We start from the raw sequence: 20,000 nt of genomic DNA, 5'->3' as shown, positions 1-20,000 counted from the left end.
TGAAGATATACTGGGACAAGCCTCATGTCTTAACTTCGCTTCGTTAAGGAGACATGACGATTCGAATATGCCTCTCATTACAGAAATCAAGCTGTGATTTTGAACAAGCTCTCCATTGACTTTCTATGGGGATTTTGAGACTTTGTGTTGGTCTGAGGAGATTTGCCAAAATTCTATAAATCTCACAACAATGATGGTGACATTTTCTGAAAGCCAGCAAAAATACCTACGTTTTGATGTATAATTTGTGGAAGTTGAGTGAAAATTGAGCAAGTAGCAAGAAGTTGTTCGGACATGAAGAGAAGACTGCAAAACCTTCAGTGGCACACTGGAAGCCAAGTGCATAGCAACCATAACAACGCATGTATTTTCTGAAAATCACAATTTTGCAACTCAAAACTTTAAGAGGCATAAAAGTAAAACGGTAAAAGATTTGAAAAAGCTGATTTATTCCTGAATAGCCCAATAATTTGAGAACATTTTAAAGTTTGAATGGTTGTTCTACGTGAAAGTAGGAAAAAGTAGTTAAGTTTCAAAAACAAGCAAGTTTTAGCAGAATTATGGAAGTTTCCCATTCATTTCAATGGGACAAAAATAAGCACAAAAGCTTAATATTTTAAAAGTATAACAGTATAAAATACCAAAAGATATAGCGCATTATTAGCAGAAATAGCAGAATAGTTTAAAATTTGAACGGTGAAAATCGGTTGAAAATTGTGGCACTAGTTAAGTGCCAAAAAGTGTACGGAACGCAACTAGAATAATAAAGAATAAAGAGAAACAGGAACTCAATAGTGTGGATGCTTAAAGCATCCACACAATAATAATAAAGTATAAAGAATAAAGAGAAACAGGAACTCAATAGTGTGGAAGCCCTTTGAGGGCATCCACACAAATAATAAGAGAAAATTTGCATTTCCTGCGAAAATGCAGTGTGGATGCTTTAAAGCTGAAGCTGTCTGCTGAAACTAGCTGAAAAAGCTGAAAAGTTGCAGAAATTGTAAAAACTTTGCAGAAGCAAAGGAACTTTGCTAAAATGTAGTGACTTAGCAGAACTGCAATATCTTAGAGGAAACATAATACTTGGCAGAAATACAATAGCATAGCAGAACTTAGTAGAACTATTGTAACTTACCAGAAACACGATAACTTCTCAAAAATACAAGAATTTAGGAGAAATAGTATAAGATAACAGAAAGAATATATTTAGCCAAACATTCTTAAACATTACAGAAATACTATGATTTAGAAAAACAGTACAACATAGCAGAAATGCTGCGATTTACCACAGACACTGTAATTTAGTTTAATATTAATATTGAAATTTTTTTAAAAATACTATGTTTTAGCACAAATACTGTAATTTGACAGAAATACTATCATTTGGCAGAAATACTATGTTTCAGCAGAAATACTCTGGTTTAGCACAAATATTATAACATAGCAGTAATACAATTATATAGCAGAAATGCTATATTTAGAAAGAAAAATATAATATAGTAGAAATACTATGATTTAGCAGAAATACTGTAATCAGCACATATAGTGTAACATGACAGAAATTCCTCGACTTAGTAGTAATACTATAACATAAAACAAATGTTATGATTTGGCACAAAAAACCATAATTTGGCAAAATACTATGATTTAGCAGAAATACTATGATTGAGCAGAAGTACTAAGATGTAGTAAAAGTACTTTGATTTAAGAGAAATACAATTATGGAGGAGTAATACTTTAAAATGGGAGAAATATTGATACACACACACACACACAGAGCCTAAAGGGAACAGTATTTGTGCCATAGAGTGTTAAGAAGAATCTGAGGTCCATATTACAAAAGCTGCTAAAATCATAAAAGTTTTCAGAATTGTAATAAATGATGAATATGAATTAGTGGTCTGTGATAGTGTATTAATTTGTAGGGAAAAAAATGTTGCCCAAGGTGTAATTGAACCCATGACCTTTGGGTTGCAGACCTGTGTCATTACAAACTGCGCCACTGAGAAAGAGAGTGAGCACCTGGAAAACAGGGTGATGAGCAGTCAGAATTAGATTGCGTGAGAGGCGAAATGCCGTTTTTGCGAAAACGTCGTGTAACTCAAAAACTAGGTGGACTAGAAGCATCATTCTTGTACTGGGTGAATCAGCGGACTTTGGTGTACTTTGACTGTGATTTGCATTGCTCTTTGTACATCTGTCGCTGAGATATGACGAGAGAAAAAGGGCAGACCTCAGATATGATTGGCTGGCTGGGAAGCCGTGCAGGCCCTGATATGTATTTGTATGTATCAGTCCTCACAGAGGATTAGCTGCCTGGGGACCTGGCAGAAATATATACAAATAGTATGATTAAGCATAAATACTACATTTTTAGAAAAACTATATTAAGCACAAATCCTATAAAAGCAGAAATACTATATTAAGCAATATAAATATCCTCTAAAAACCCTATAAAAAGCAGTAAAACTGTACTATGATTTGGTAGAAAACCCTAATTAATCAAAAATACTAAATTTGGCAGAAATAGCAGAAACACTATATTTAGCACAAATCTTATGAAATAGCAGAAAGAGTATGATTTAGCAGAAATGCTGTATTTAGCACAAATCTCATAAAATAGCAGACATAGTATGATTTTGCAGAAATGCTGTATTTAGCACAAATACTGAAAAGCAGCAGAAATGCTATGACTCAACACAATAGTAATAACTTAAATAGAAAAATTGGAAAAGCAAAATGGACAGCTGAAAAAATGCTGAACATGCTAAGGGTCCCTCAAATGTAATTGTTAAATGAAAAAATCAGAAAAAAAGTATAACAGTGACACAATCACAAATATGGACACATATGGAAACACACATGCACAGAGAGACACACACAGGATCAAATTCAGTCAACCAGTCTAAATATATTGATTTTAAATCATATAATAAGATGCTCCCATAAAACTCTCTCTCTCCTCTCTCTCTCTCTCTCTCTGTCACACACACACACACACACACACACACACACACACACACACACACACACACAGCAGCAGCAGCAGCTTCAGCAGCAGCAGCCAAACAGCCTGGGAGCTGCTAAATTTGAATCCACCAATCACAGAGGCTGTGTACTTTTTCCCGCCAAAACAGGTGCACCTGTTTTTACACACACGCAGCACAGAGACAGGATTTGTGCTGTCTATTTTTCATAGTCAGGATTCCCCTCAAACAAATGGCCATAATTTCCTAACCGTAGGGGCTAGAACAGTCATTCTTACACCATTTTGTTCAGAAGAGATGGGGGAATCTTAAAGTGTTGACACTTTATCATTAAAATATGAATTATTGAAGATATTTGACTTCTAATGCACCATAACTGAGTAGAGGCAAGCGAAAACTGCCTTGACTTGCCCTCAAACAATGCTTTCTAACTCTAAATCTATTTGGAGTATTGATATCATTCTTTCACCGTAAGAGACAGCAGGCTTTGGTGAACAGTCATGGAAATTTTCAGGTCTGTGTGGAAATCCATCAAAAAGATATGACGAGAGAAAAAAGTGCCTCATTTCCAGTGTCTGAAATCTGAAGAAATCTGAGCGAGGGACAAATTTCCAACCCTCAAACAAACCCAATTCATGGCCAAATGGTAATAGGTGAGAAAAAAATTCTTGAATTGTGAGCGTCAGGAGTGTCTGAAGATATATTGGCACAAGCCTCATGTCTTAACTTCGCTGCGTTAAGGAGATATGACGATTTGAAAATGCCTCTCATTACAGAAATCCAGCGGTGATTTTGAACAAGCTCTCCATTGACTTTCTATGCAGTTTCCAGACTTTGTGTTGGTCTGGGGAGATTTGCCAAAATTCTATTATACAGAAATACTGTAATCAGCACATATACTGTAACATGACAGAAATTCCTCCATTTAGTAGTAATACTATAACATAACACAAATATTATGATTTGGCACAAAAACCATGATTTGGTAAAATACTATGATTGAGCAGAAGTACTAAGATGTAGTAAAAGTACTTTGATTTAAGAGAAATACAATTATGGAGGAGTAATACTTTAAAATGGGAGAAATATTGATACACACACATACACAGAGCCTAAAGGGAACAGTATTTGTGCCATGGAGTGTTAAGAAGAATGTGAGGTCCATATTAGAAAAGCTGCTAAAATCATAAAACTTTGCAGAATTGTAATAAATGATGAATATGAATTAGTGGTCTGTGATAGTGTAGTAAATTGTAGGTAAAAAAACATGTTGACCAAGGTGTAATTGAACCCATGACCTTTGGGTTGCAGACCCGTGTCATTACCAGCTGCGCCACTGGGAAAGAGAGTGAGCACCTGGAAAACAGGTTGATGAGCAGTCAGAATTAGATCGCAGTGAGAGGCAAAGAGCGCCGTTTTTTGGAGTTACAAAACGTCGTGTAACTCAAAAACTAGGTGGACTAGAAGCATAATTCTTGTACTGGGCGAATCAGCGGACTTTGCTGAACTTTCACTGCGATTTTCATTGCTCCTTTTACCTCCGTCACGGAGATATGATGAGAGAAGAAACGGCTTCATTTTCAGAGTTTGAAAAGTGAGAGGAGGACAGATTTCACCCTCAAACAAACGTAATTTATGGCTTAACAGTAAGATGACTGTAAAACTGCTCTATGATTTACATGAAATACTTTGATTTAGAAAAATTCTATAATCTAGCAAAAAGCACTATAGCATAGCAGAAGTTATATCACTGAGCAGATTTACTAGGATTTAGCACAAACACTATGATTTGGCTCAAAAATCTTTATTTTGCAGTTATATTATGATTTGGCAGAAATACTATGAGCAGTAATAATATAACAGTACATAATACTGTTATTTTGTGGAAATACAATGCTTTATCACAAATACCATGATATGGCAAAAATACTATGATTCAGCAGAAATACTATGATTGAGCAGAAGTACTAAGATGTAGTAGAAGTACTTTGATTTAACAGAAATGCAATTATGGAGGAGTAATACTTTAACATGGGAGAAATATTGATACACACACACACACAGAGAGCAAAGTGTGCAGAGGCTGTTGAGAGTCTGGGCTTGGCATATCTAGGTCAGCTAAATTGGCTGCACCTGCTGTAATCAGCACTTACACACACAGACACAGAGAGAGCTATGGGTTTTCTTCAGTGTATTTCTCACATTCAGGACTCCCCTCGAACAAATGGCCATAATTTCCTAACCGTAGGGGCTAGAATGCTCATTCTTACACCGCTTTTGTTCAGAAGAGATGGGGAATCTGCAGGTCTTCATAATTCAGCGATAAAATATAAATTATTGAAGATATATGACTTGTAATACACTGTAACTGAGTAGAGGCAAAGCAAAACTGCCTTGACTTGCCCTCAAACAATGCTTTCTAACTCTAAATCTATTTGGAGTATCGATATCATTCTTTCACTGTAAGAGACAGCAGGCTTTGGTGAACAGTCATGGAAATTTTCAGGTCTGTGTGGAAATCCATCAAAAGATATGACGAGAGAAAAAGTGCCTCATTTCCAGAGTTTGAAATCTGAAGACATCTGAGCGAGGGACGAATTTCCTACCCTCAAACAAACCCAATTCATGGCCAAATGGTAATAGGTGAGAAAGAAATTCTTGAATTGTGAGCGTCAGGAGTGTCTGAAGATATACGGGACAAGCCTCATGTCTTAACTTCGCTCATTAAGGAGATATGACGATTCGAATATGCCTCTCATTACAGAAATCAAGCGGTGATTTTGAACAAACTCTCCATTGACTTTCTATGGAGAGTTTTCAGACTTTGTGTTGGTCTGAGGAGATTTGCCAAAATTCTATAAATCTCACAACCATGATAGTGACATTTTCTGAAAGCCAGCAAAATACCTACGTTTTGATGTATAATTTGTGGAAGTTGAGTGAAAATTGAGCAAGTAGCAAGAAGTTGTTCGGACATGAAGAGAAGACTCATGAAACCTACAGTGGCACACTGAAAGCCAAGTGCATAGCAACCATAACAACGCATGTATTTTGTGAAAATCACAATTTTGCAACTCAAAACTTTAAGAGGGATAAAATAAAACGGTAAAAGATTTGAAAAAGCTGATTTATTCCTGAATAGCCCAATAATTTGAGAACATTTTAAAGTTTGAATGGTTGTTCTACGTGAAAGTAGGAAAAAAGTAGTTAAGTTTCAAAAACAAGCAAGTTTTAGCAGAATTATGGACGTTTCCCATTCATTTCAATGGGACAAATTAAAGGAAAAAAGTGTAATAATTTAAAAAGTATAAGATTGAAAATACCAAAAGATATAGCGTACATTAGCAGAAATAGCAGAATAGTTTAAAATTTGAACGGTGAAAATCGGCTGAAAATTGTGGAAGTAGTTAAGTGCCAAAAAGTGTACGGAACGCAACTAGAATAATAACTAGAAAAATTTGCATTTCCTGCGAAAATGCAGTGTGGATGCTGTAAAGCTGAAGCTGTCAGCTGAAACTAGCTGAAAAAGCTGAAAAGTTGCAGAAATTGTAAAACCTTTGCAAAAATTGTAATAACTTTGCAGAAGCATAAGAACTTAGCAAAAATGTAATTACATAGCAGAAGTGCAATAACGTAAAGAAAACATAATACTTGGCAGAAATACAATAACATAGCAGAACTTAGCAGCAGAAATTAGAATAAATATTGTAACTTAGCAGAAACAAGATAACTTTTCAGAAATACAGGATTTTAGCAACCATGGTACAAGATTACATAGATGCTTTATTTAAACAAAATACCTAAACATTGCACAAATACTGTGATTTAGGACAAATACTACAACATAGCAGAAATGCTGTAATTCAGCAAATATACTATGCTATGACACAAATAGAAAGAATATGCTCAAATACTATGATTTTGCTCAAATAATATGATTAAGCAATAATACTAAGATTTAGCAGAAATACTGTATTTAGCACAAATACCAAAAAGTAGCAGAAATACTATAATTTAGCATAATAGTAATAACTTGCACAATTACAAATATGGACATGGTAAATGGCTCAGAGTTTATATAAGCGCTTTTATGGTCCCTAAGGACCCCAAAGCGCTTTACATATCCAGTCATTCACCCATTCACACACTGGTGATGGCAAGCTACGTTGCCACCACAGCCACCCTGGGGCGCACTGACAGAGGCGAGGCTGCTGGACACTGGCGCCACCGGCCCTCTGACCACCACCAGTAGGCACACAATAAGATACACCCATAAAAAGGCTCTCTCTCTCTCTCTCTCTCTCTCTCTCTCTCTCTCTCTCTCTGTCATACACACACACACACAGCAGAAATGCTATGACTTAGCACAATAGTAATAACTGAAATAGAAAAATTGGAAAAGCAAAATGAACAGCTGAAAAAATGCTGAACATTCTAAGGCTCCCTCAAATGTAATTGTTGAATGAAAAAAAAAATCAGCAAAAAAAAAGTATAACAGTCACACAATCAAAAATATGGACACATATGGAAACACACAAGCACAGAGAGACACAGCATCAAATTCAGTCAACCAGTCTAAATATATTGAATTTAAATCATAATAAGATGCTCCCATAAAAACGCCTCTCTCGCCTCTCTTTCTCTCTCTCTCTCACACACACACACACACACACAACACACACACTAGCAGCAGCAGCAGCCAAATAGCCTGGGAGCTGCTGAATTTGAATCCACCAATCAGAGAGGCTGTATACTTTTTCCCGCCAAAACAGGTGCACCTGTTTTTACACACACGCAGCACAGAGACAGGATTTGTGCTGTCTATTTTTCATAGTGAGGATTCCCTCAAACAAATGGCTATAATTTCCTAACCGTAGGGGCTAGAACAGTCATTCTTACACCGCTTTGTTCAGAAGAGATGGGGGATCTTAAAGTGTTGACAATTTATCATTAAAATATGAATTATTGAAGATATTTGACTTCTAATGCACCATAACTGAGTAGAGGCAAAGCGAAAACTGCCTTGACTTGCCCTCAAACAATGCTTTCTAACTCTAAATCTATTTGGAGTATCGATATCATTCTTTCACCGTAAGAGACAGCAGGATTTGGTGAACAGTCATGGAAATTTTCAGGTCTCTGTGGAAATCCATCAAAAGATATGACGAGAGAAAAAGTGGTTCATTTCAGAGTTTGAAATCTGAAGAAATCTGAGCGAGAGATGAATTTCCTACCCTCAAACAAACCCAATTCATGGCCAAATGGTAATAGGTGAGAAAGAAATTCTTGAATTGTGAGCATCAGGAGTGTCTGAAGATATACTGGCACAAGCCTCATGTCTTAAATTTGCTGCGTTGAGATATGACGATTTGAAAATGCCTCTCATTAGAGAAATCCAGTGGAGATTTTGAACAAGCTCTCCATTGACTTTCTATGCAGTTTTCAGACTTTGTGTTGGTGTGAGGAGATTTGCCAAAATTCTATTATACAGAAACTGTAATCAGCACATATACTGTAACATTTTAGAAATTTCTCCACTTAGTAGTAATACTATAACATAACACAAATGTTATGATGAGTTGAGCGGTTGGTACTCTGGTGCAGTCAGCACAATCTGGAGCTGAACACTCTTAAAACTGTAGCGATGACAGTGGACTTCAGGAGACATCCTCAACTCTGCCCCCTCATCATATCAGACAGCCCTGTGTCGACTGTGGAGATCTTCAAGTTGCTGGGTACCACCATCTCCCAGGACCTGAAGTGGAGACCAACATCAACTCCATCCTCAAAAAGACCCAGCAGAGGATGTACTTCCTGAGACAATTGGGGAAGTACAGTCTTCCACAGGAGCTGCTGATCCAGCTCTACACTGCAGTCATTGAGTCTGTCCTGTGCTCCTCCATCACAGTCTGGTATGGTGCAGCCACTAAACAGGACAGGTGCAGACTGCAGCGGACTGTACGGGCAGCAGAAAGGATCATCGGCGCCCCTGCCCTCCATCCAGGATCTGTACCTCTCAGGAAACGGGCAGGAAAATCATCACAGACCCCTCACACCCTGGACACAGACTTTTTGATCTGCTGCCCTCTGGCAGACGGTACAGAAGCCTGCAGACCAGGACCACCCGACACAGGAACAGTTTCTTTCCCCTCACCATCTCCCTTCTAAACAGTTGAACTGTCACACTGCTCCCACTGCCAGACTGCAACTGCACCTTATGTACATTCTGTAGTATTCATTCCACCTCATTTCATTTCTGTATTTTATGTATATACGCTTTAGATTAGTTATTTATAGTTGGTTTACACAGCTTTGTGTATGTATGTGTATGCATGTGTAATGTATATATAGATACGTGTGTGTGTGTGTGTGTGTGTGTGTGTGTGTGTGTGTGTGTGTGTGTGTGTGTGTGTGTGATTTACATTGCTGTGCTCGAGAGCCACCATCTACCGGAACCAAATTCCTTGTATTTGTCTGCACATATACTTGGCCAATAAACACGATTCTGATGATTTGGCACAAAAACCATGATTTGGCAAAAATACTATGATTTAGCAGAAATACTATGATTGAGCAGAAGTACTAAGATGTAGTAAAAGTACTTTGATTTAAGAGAAATCCAATTATGGAGGAGTAATACTTTAAAATGGGAGAAATATTGATACACACACACATTCACAGAGCCTAAAGGGAAGAGTATTTGTGCCATGGAGTGTTAAGAAGAATGTGAGGTCCATATTAGAAAAGCTGGTAAAAGTTTTGAGAATTGTAATAAATGATGAATATGAATTAGTGGTCTGTGATAGTGTATTAATTTGTAGGGCAAAAAACGTGTTGTCCGAGGTGGAGTTGAACCTGCGACCTTTGTGTTGTAGAGCTGTGTCATTACCAGCTGCGCCACTGGGAAAGACAGTGAGCCCTTGGGGAACAGGGTGATGAGCAGTCAGAATTAGATCGCGGTGAGAGGCAAAGAGCGCCGTTTTTGGAGTTATAAACGTCATGTAACTCAAAAACTAGGTGGACTAGAAGCATAATTCTTGTACTGGGTGAATCAGCGGACTTTGGTGTACTTTGACTGCGATTTTCATTGCTCTTTGTACATCCGTCGCTGAGATATGACGAGAGAAGAAACGGCAGACTTCAGATATGATTGGCTGGCTGGGAAGCCATGCAGGCCCTGATATGTACATTTGAATGTCTCAGTCCTCACAGAGGACCTGGCAAAATATATAGAAATAGTATGATTAAGCATAAATACTACATTTAGCAGAAATACTGTATTAAGCACAAATCGTATAAAAAGCAAAAATACTATATTAAGCAATATAAATATCCTATAAAAATCCTATAAAAAGCAAAAATACTGTAATATGATTTGGTAGAAAACTATAATTAATCAGAAATACTATATTTGGCAGAAATACTGTAATCAGCACATATACTGTAACATTTTAGAAATTTCTCCACTTAGTAGTAATACTATAACATAACACAAATGTTATGATGAGTTGAGCGGCTGGTACTCTGGTGCAGTCAGCACAATCTGAGCTGAACACTCTTAAAACTGTAGAGATGACAGTGGACTTCAGGAGACATCCTCAACTCTGCCCCTGCCCCTCATCATATCAGACAGCCCTGTGTCGACTGTGGAGATCTTCAAGTTGCTGGGTACCACCATCTCCCAGGACCTGAAGTGGGAGACCAACATCAACTCCATCCTCAAAAAGACCCAGCAGAGGATGTACTTCCTGAGACAACTGGGGAAGTACAGTCTTCCACAGGAGCTGCTGATCCAGCTCTACACTGCAGTCATTGAGTCTGTCCTGTGCTCCTCCATCACAGTCTGGTATGGTGCAGCCACTAAACAGGACAGGTGCAGACTGCAGCGGACTGTACGGGCAGCAGAAAGGATCATCGGCGCCCCCCTGCCTCCATCCAGGATCTGTACCTCTCAAGAACCAGGAAACGGGCAGGGAAAATCATCACAGACCCCTCACACCCTGGACACAGACTTTTTGATCTGCTGCCCTCTGGCAGACGGTACAGAAGCCTGCAGACCAGGACCACCCGACACAGGAACAGTTTCTTTCCCTCGCCATCTCCCTTCTAAACAGTTGAACTGTCACACCCTCCCACTGCCAGACTGCAACTGCACCTTATGTACATTCTGTAGTATTCATTCCACCTCATTTCATTTCTGTATTTTATGTATATACGTTTAGATTAGTTATTTATAGTTGGTTTACACAGCTTTGTGTATGTATGTGTATGCATGTGCAATGTATATATAGATACGTGTGTGTGTGTGTGTGTGTGTGTGTGTGTGAGATTTACATTGCTGTGCTCGAGAGCCACCATCTACCGGAACCAAATTCCTTGTATTTGTATGCACATATACTTGGCCAATAAACATGATTCTGATGACTGGGCACAAAACCATGATTTAGCAGAAATACTATGATTGAGCAGAAGTACTAAGATGTAGTAAAAGTACTTTGATTTAAGAGAAATCCAATTATGGAGGAGTAATACTTTAAAATGGGAGAAATATTGATACACACACATTCACAGAGCCTAAAGGGAAGAGTATTTGTGCCATGGAGTGTTAAGAAGAATGTGAGGTCCATATTAGAAAAGCTGGTAAAAGTTTTGAGAATTGTAATAAATGATGAATATGAATTAGTGGTCTGTGATAGTGTATTAATTTGTAGGAAAAAAACATGTTGTCCAAGGTGGAGTTGAACCCACGACTTTTGGGTTGCAGGCCTGTGTCATTACCAGCTGCGCCACTGGGAAAGACAGTGAGCACTTGGGAAACAGGGTGATGAGCAGTCAGAATTAGATCGCGGTGTGAGGCAAAGAGCGCCATTTTTGGAGTTACAAAACATCGTGTAACTCCAAAACTAGGTGGACTAGGAGCATAATTCTTGTACTGGGTGAATCAGCGGACTTTGGTGTACTTTGACTGCGATTTTCATTACTCTTTGTACATCCGTCGCTGAGATATGACGAGAGAAGAAACTGCAGACCTCAGATATGATTGGCTGGCTGGGAAGCTGGCAGAAATATATAGTAATAGTGTGATTAAGCATAAATACTACATTTAGCAGAAATACTGTATTAAGCACAAATCCTATAAAAAGCAGAAATACTATATAAAGCACAAATCCTATAAAAAGCAGAAATACTATATTAAGCAATATAAAAATCCTATAAAATGGTATAAAAAGCAAAAATACTGTAATATGATTTGGTAGAAAACTATAATTAATCAGAAATACTATACTGGGTAGAAATACTATATTTAGCACAAATCTTATAAAATAGCAGAAATAGTATGATTCAGCACAATAGTAATAACTTAAACAGAAAAACTGAAAAGCAAAATGGACAGCTGAAAAATGCTGAACATGCTAAGGGTCCTTCAAATGTACTTGTTAAATGAAAAAAACTGAGCAAAAAAAAGTGTAACAGTCACACAATCAGAAATATGGAAACATATGGAAACACACATGCACAGAGAGACACACACAGGATCAAATTCAGTCAACCAGTCTAAATATATTGAATTTAAATCATACAATAAGATGCTCCCATAAAACTCTGTCTCGCCTCTCTTCTCTCTCTCTGTCACACACACACACACACACACACACACACACACACACACACACACACACACACACACACAGGGAGAGAGAAGTAAGTTTCTAGCTCAGTCAAGCAGCCTGGGAGCTGCTGAATTTAAATCCACCAATCAGAGAGGCTGTGCACTTTTTCCCGCCAAAACAGGTGCATGCAGCACAGAGAGACACAGGATTTTTGCAGTCTATTTCTCATAATGACGACTCCCAAAACAAATGACCATAATTTCCTAACTATAGGGGCTAGAACGGTCATTCTTACAATCGCTTTGTTCAGAAGAGATGGGGAATCTTAAAGTGTTGACAATGTATCATTAAAATATGAATTATTAAAGATATTTGACTTCTAATGCACCATAACTGAGTAGAGCAAAGCAAAACTGCCTTGACTTGCCCTCAAACAACGCTTTCTAACTCTAAATCTATTTGGAGTATTGATATCATTCTTTCACCGTAAGAGACAGCAGGCTTTGGTGAACAATCATGGAAATTTTCAGGTCTCTGTGGAAATCCAACAAAAAGTTATGACGAGAGAAAAAGTGGTTCATTTCAGAGTTTGAAATCTGAAGAAATCTGAGCGAAGGACGAATTTCCTACGCTCAAACAAGTGTAACTCATCTCAGAACGGTAATAGGTGAGAAAAAATTTTGAATTGTGAGCGTCAGGAGTGTCTGAAGATATACTGGGACAAGCCTCATGTTTTAACTTCGCTTCGTTAAGGAGATATGACGATTCGAATATGCCTCTCATTACAGAAATCAAGCGGTGATTTTGAACAAACTCTCCATTGACTTTCTATGGAGAGTTTTCAGACTTTGTGTTGCTCTGAGGAGATTTGCCAAAATTCTATAAGTCTCACAACAATGATGGTGACATTTTCGAAAGCCAGCAAAAATACCTACGTTTTGATGTATAATTTGTGGAAGTTGAGTGAAAATTGAGCAAGTAGCAAGAAGTTGTTCGGACATGAAGAGAAGACTGCGAAACCTACAGTGGCACACTGGAAGCCAAGTGCATAGCAACCATAACAACGCATGTATTTTGTGAAAATCACAATTTTCCAACTCAAAACTTTAAGAGGCATAAAAATAAAACGGTAAAAGATTTGAAAAATCTGATTTATTCCTGAATAGCCCAATAATTTGAGAACATTTTAAAGTTTGAATGGTTGTTCTACGTGAAAGTAGGAAAAAGTAGTTAAGTTTCAAAAACAAGCAAAATTTAGCAGAATTGCAGAAGTTTCCCATTCATTTCAATGGGACAAATTAAAGGAAAAAAGTAGAATATTTTAAAAAGTATAACAGTAATAAACACCAAAAGATATAGCGATCATTAGCAGAAATAGCAGAATAGTTTAAAATTTGAACGGTGAAAATCGGCTGAAAATTGTGGAAGTAGTTATGCCAAAAAAAGTGAAAAAGTGGCAACTAGAATAATAATAATAAAGTATAAAGAATAAAGAGAAACAGGAACTCAATAGTGTGGATGCTTAAAGCATCCACACAACTAGAAAAATTTGCATTTCCTGCGAAAATGCAGTGTGGATGCTGGAACGCTGAAGCTGTCAGCTGAAACTAGCTGAAAAAGCTGAAAAGTTGCAGAATTTGTAAAAACTTTGCAGAAGCAAAGGAACTTTTGCTAAAATGTAGTAACTTAGCAGAACTGCAATATCTTAGAGGAAACATAATACTTGGCAGAAATACAATAGCATAGCAGAACTTAGCAGAAATATTGTAACTTACCAGAAACACGATAACTTCCCAAAAATACAAGAATTTCGGAGAAATAGTATAAGATAACAGAAAGAATATATTTAGCCAAACATTCTTAAACATTACAGAAATACTACTCTATAGCAGAAATGATATATTTAGAAAGAAAAATATATAATATAGTAGAAATACTATGATTTAGCAGAAATCCTGCAATATAGCTCAATAACAATGATTTAGAACAGATACTATGATTTAGCAGAATAGTAATAACTTAAGTGAAAATATTGGAAAGGTAAAATGACAAGCTGGATAAAAGGAACATGGTTAAGTTTGCTCAAAACTAATTTTTGTTCACCTGTGAAAAATAAAATAAAAATACATTTAGAAATACAAATAAGAACAGCCAACAGATACACACAAAAATTAAATATGGATACACAAATCAACAAATACACACAAAATCAAATATGGATACACAAATGTACAGAGAGAGACACACACACACAGAGTCTATGCCAGTCAACCAGTCTGAATATATTATATTTTTATCCAACAATGAGATGCTGCCCTAAAAGGGCTTTGTGTGTGTCTCTCTCTCTCTCTCTCTCTCTCTCACACACACACACACACACACACACACACACACACACACACACACACACATAGCATCAGCAAGTGAACAGGGGCTGTTAACAGCATGTTTCTAGGTCAGTCAAACAGCTGTGAGATTCTCAATTTGAATCCACCAATCAGAGGGGCTGTGTGCTTTTTCCTGCCAAAACTGGTGCACCAAGTGCAGGCTTTTACAGCACAGAGAGAGACAGGATTTTTGCAGTCTATTTCTCATAGTGAGGACTCCCTCAAACAAACAGCCATAAATTCCTAACCGTAGGGGCTAAAACGGTCATTCTTAGACCGTTGTGTTCAGAAGACATGGGAGAATCTTGAAATGTTGACCATTTAAAATAAAAATATGAAATATCATAGATATATGACATAGATGATTGGTTGTCTTAGAAGCCATGATTGCCCCAATATGCAAATTTGAATGTGCAAGGCCTAAGATATGATTGGCTGGCTGGGAAGCCATGAAGGCAACAATATGGAAATTTGAATGTGCAAGCCCTCGGATATGATTGGTTGTCTTAGAAGCCATATAAAAAGCAGTAAAACTGTACTATGATGTGGTAGAAAACTATAATTAATCAAAAATACTATATTTGGCAGAAATACTATTTTGTAGCAGAAACACTATATTTAGCACAAATCTGATGAAATAGAAGAAATAGTATGATTTAGCAGAAATGCTGTATTTAGCACAAATACTGGAAAGCAGCAGAAATGCTATGACTTAGCACAATAGTAATAATCTAAATAGAAAAATTGGAAAAGCAAAATGGACAGCTGAAAAAATCCTGAACATGCTAAGGGTCCCTCAAATGTAATTGTTAAATGAGAAAAAAACCAGCAAAAAAAAGTATAACAGTCACACTACCACAAATATGTACACATATGGTAACACACATGCACAGACAGACACACAGGATCAAATTCAGTCAACCAGTCTAACTATATTGAATTTAAATCACACACACACACACACACACACACACACACACACACACACACACACACACACACACACACAAGATCCAATTCAGTCAACCAGTCTAAATATATTGATTTTGAATCTTACAATGAGATCATCCCATAAAAAGGCTTTCTCTCTCTCTCTCTCTCTCTCTCTCTCTCTCTCTCTGTCACACACACACACACACACACACACACACAAGATCCAATTCAGTCAACCAGTCTAAATATATTGAATTTAAATCTTACACTGAGATCATCCAATAACAAGCCTTTCTCTCTCTCTCTCTCTCTCTCTCTCACTCTCTCACACACACACACACACACACACACACACACACAACACAAGATCCAATTCAGTCAACGAGTCTAAATATATTGAATTTGAATCTTACAATGAGATCATCCCATAAAAGGCTTTCTCTCTCTCTCTCTCTCTCTCTCTGTCACACACACACACACACACACACACACACAAGATCCAATTCAGTCAACCAGTCTAAATATATTGAATTTAAATCTTACAATGAGATCATCCCATAAAAAGCTTTCTCTGTCTGTCTCTCTCTCTCTCTCTCTTTCTGTCACACACACACACACACACACACACACACACACAACAAGATCCAATTCAGTCAACCAGTCTAAATATATTGAATTTGAATCTTACAATGAGATCATCCCATAAAAGGCTTCTCTCTCTCTCTCTCTCTCTCTCTCTCTCTGTCACACACCCACACACACACACACACAGATCCAATTCAGTCAAGCAGTCTAAATATATTGAATTTGAATCTTACAATGAGATCATCCCATAAAACGGCTTTCTCTCTCTCTCTCTCTCTCTCTCTCTGTCACACACACACACACACACACACACACACACACAAGATCCAACCAGTCTAAATATATTGAATTTAAATCTTACAATGAGAACATCCCATAAAAAGTCTTTCTCTCTCTCTCTCTCTCTCTCTGTCTCTCTCTGTCACACACACACACACACACACAAGATCCAATTCAGTCAACAAGTCTAAATATATTGATTTTGAATCTTACAATGAGATCTTCCCATAAAAAGCCTTTCTCTGTCTCTGTCTCTCTCTCTCTCTCTCTCTCTCTCTCTCACACACACACACACACACAAGATCCAATTCAGTCAACCAGTCTAAATATATTGAATTTGAATCTTACAATGAGATCATCCCATAAAAGGCTTTCTCTCTCTCTCTCTCTCTCTCTCTCTCTCTCTCTCTCTGTCACACACCCACACACACACACACACAAGATCCAATTCAGTCAAGCAGTCTAAATATATTGAATTTGAATCTTACAATGAGATCATCCCATAAAACGGCTTTCTCTCTCTCTCGCTCTCTCTCTCTCTCTCTCTCTGTCACACACACACACACACACACACACACACACACACACACACACACAAGATCCAATTCAGTCAAGCAGTCTAAATATATTGAATTTGAATCTTACAATGAGATCATCCCATAAAACGGCTTTCTCTCTCTCGCTCTCTCTCTCTCTGTCACACACACACACACACACACACACACACACACACACACACACACACACACAGGAGAGAGAAGTAAGTTTCTAGGTCAGTCAAGCAGCCTGGGAGCTGCTGAATTTGAATCCACCAATCAGAGAGCCTGTGCACTTTTTCCCGCCAAAACAGGTGCAGCCGTTTTACACACACAGAGCACAGAGACAGGATTTCTGGAGTGAATTTCTCATAGTGAGGATTCCTCTCAAACAAATGGCCATAATTTCCTAACTGTAGGGGCTAGAACGGTCATTCTTACAACCGCTTTGTTCAGAAGAGATGGGGAATCTTACACTGTTGACAATTTATCATTAAAATATGAATTTTTAAAGATATTTGACTTGTAATGCACCATAACTGAGTAGAGGCGAAGCAAAACTGCCTTGACCTGCCCTCAAACAACGCTTTCTAACTCTAAATCTATTTGGAGTATCAATATCATTTTTTCACCGTAAGAGACAGCAGGCTTTGGTGAACAATCTTGGAAATTTTCAGGTGTCTGTTGATATCCATTAAAAGATATGACGAGAGAAAAAAAGTGGTTCATTTCCAGAGTTTGAAATCTGAAGAAATCTGAGCGAAGGACGAATTTCCTACCCTCAAACAAGTCTAACTCATCTGAGAACGGTAATAGGTGAGAAAAAATTCTTGAATTGTGAGCGTCAGGAGTGTCTGAAGATATACCGGGACAAGCCTCATGTCTTAATGTCGCTCGTTAAGGAGATATGACGATTCGAATATGCCTCTCATTACAGAAATCAAGCGGTGATTTTGAACAAACTCTCCATTGACTTTCTATGGAGAGTTTTCAGACTTTGTGTTGGTCTGAGGAGATTTGCCAAAATTCTATAAATCCCACAACCATGATAGTGACATTTTCGAAAAGCCAGCAAAAATACCTACGTTTTCATGTATAATTTGTGGAAGTTGAGTGAAAATTGAGCAAGTAGCAAGAAGTTGTTCGGACATGAAGAGAAGACTGCGAAACCTACAGTGGCACACTGGAAGCCAAGTGCATAGCAACCATAACAACGCATGTATTTTCTGAAAATCACAATTTTGCAACTCAAAACTTTAAGAGGCATAAAAATAAAACGGTAAAAGATTTGAAAAAAGCTGATTTATTCCTGAATAGCCCAATAATTTGTGAACATTTTAAAGTTTGAATGGTTGTTCTACGTGAAAGTAGGAAAAAGTAGTTAAGTTTCAAAAACAAACAAGTTTTAGCAGAATTATGGAAGTTTCCCATTCATTTCAATGGGACAAATTAAAGGAAAAAACTTAATATTTTAAAAAGTATAACAGTATAAAATACCAAAAGATATAGCGTAAATTAGCAGAAATAGCAGAATAGTTTAAAATTTGAACGGTGAAAATCGGCTGAAAATTGTGGAAGTAGTTATGCCAAAAAGTGTACGGAACGCAACTAGAATAATAATAATAACTAGAAAAATTTGCATTTCCTGCGAAAATGCAGTGTGGATGCTTAAAGCTGAAGCTATCTGCTGAAAATAGCTGAAAAGCTGAAAAGTTGCAGAAATTGTAAAACTTTGCAGAAGCAAAGGAACTTTGCTAAAATGTATTAACTTAGCAGAACTGTAATATCTTAGAGGAAACATAATACTTGGCAGAAATACAATAGCATAGCAGAACTTAGCAGAAATATTGTAACTTACCAGAAACATGATAACTTCTCAAAAATACAAGAATTTAGGAGAAATAGTATAAGATAACAGAAAGAATATATTTAGCTAAACATTCTTAAACATTACAGAAATACTATGATTTAGAAAAACAGTACAACATAGCAGAAATGCTGTGATTTACCAGAGACACTGTAATATACTATGAATATTGTAATTTTATATAAATACTATGTTTTAGCAAAAATACTCCATTTTAGCACAAATATTATAATATAGCAGAAACACTATTCTATAGCAGAAATGCTATATTTAGAAAGAAAATATAATATAGTAGAAATACTATGATTTAGCTGAAATCCTACAATATAGCTTAATAACAATGATTTAGAACAGATACTATGATTGAGCAGAATAGTAATAACTTAAGTGAAAATACTGGAAAGGTAAAATGATAAGCTGAATAAAAGGAACATGGTTAAGTTCGCTCAAAACTAATTTTTGTTCACCTGTGAAAAATAAAATAAAAATACATTTAGAAAAAAAAAAAAAGAACAGCCAACAGATACACAAAATCAAATATGGATACACAAATCACCAAATACACAAAAATCAAATATGGATACACAAATGTACAGTGAGAGACACACACAAACAGGGTTTATGCCAGTCAACCAGTCTGAATATATTATATTTTTATCCACCAATGAGATGCTGCCCTAAAAAGGTCTTTGTGTGTGTCTTTCTTTCTCTCTCTCTCTCTCTCTCTCTCTGTCCCTCTCTCTCTCACACACACACACACACACACACACACACACACACACACACACACACACACACACACAGCAGCAGCAGCA

This window comes from Oreochromis aureus, linkage group 9, assembly GCF_013358895.1.
Source record: "Oreochromis aureus strain Israel breed Guangdong linkage group 9, ZZ_aureus, whole genome shotgun sequence".
In the NCBI taxonomy this organism is placed as follows: Eukaryota; Metazoa; Chordata; class Actinopteri; order Cichliformes; family Cichlidae; genus Oreochromis; species Oreochromis aureus.
The sequence above is the reverse complement of the archived record's forward strand: the minus strand, read 5'-3'. Positions refer to the sequence as shown.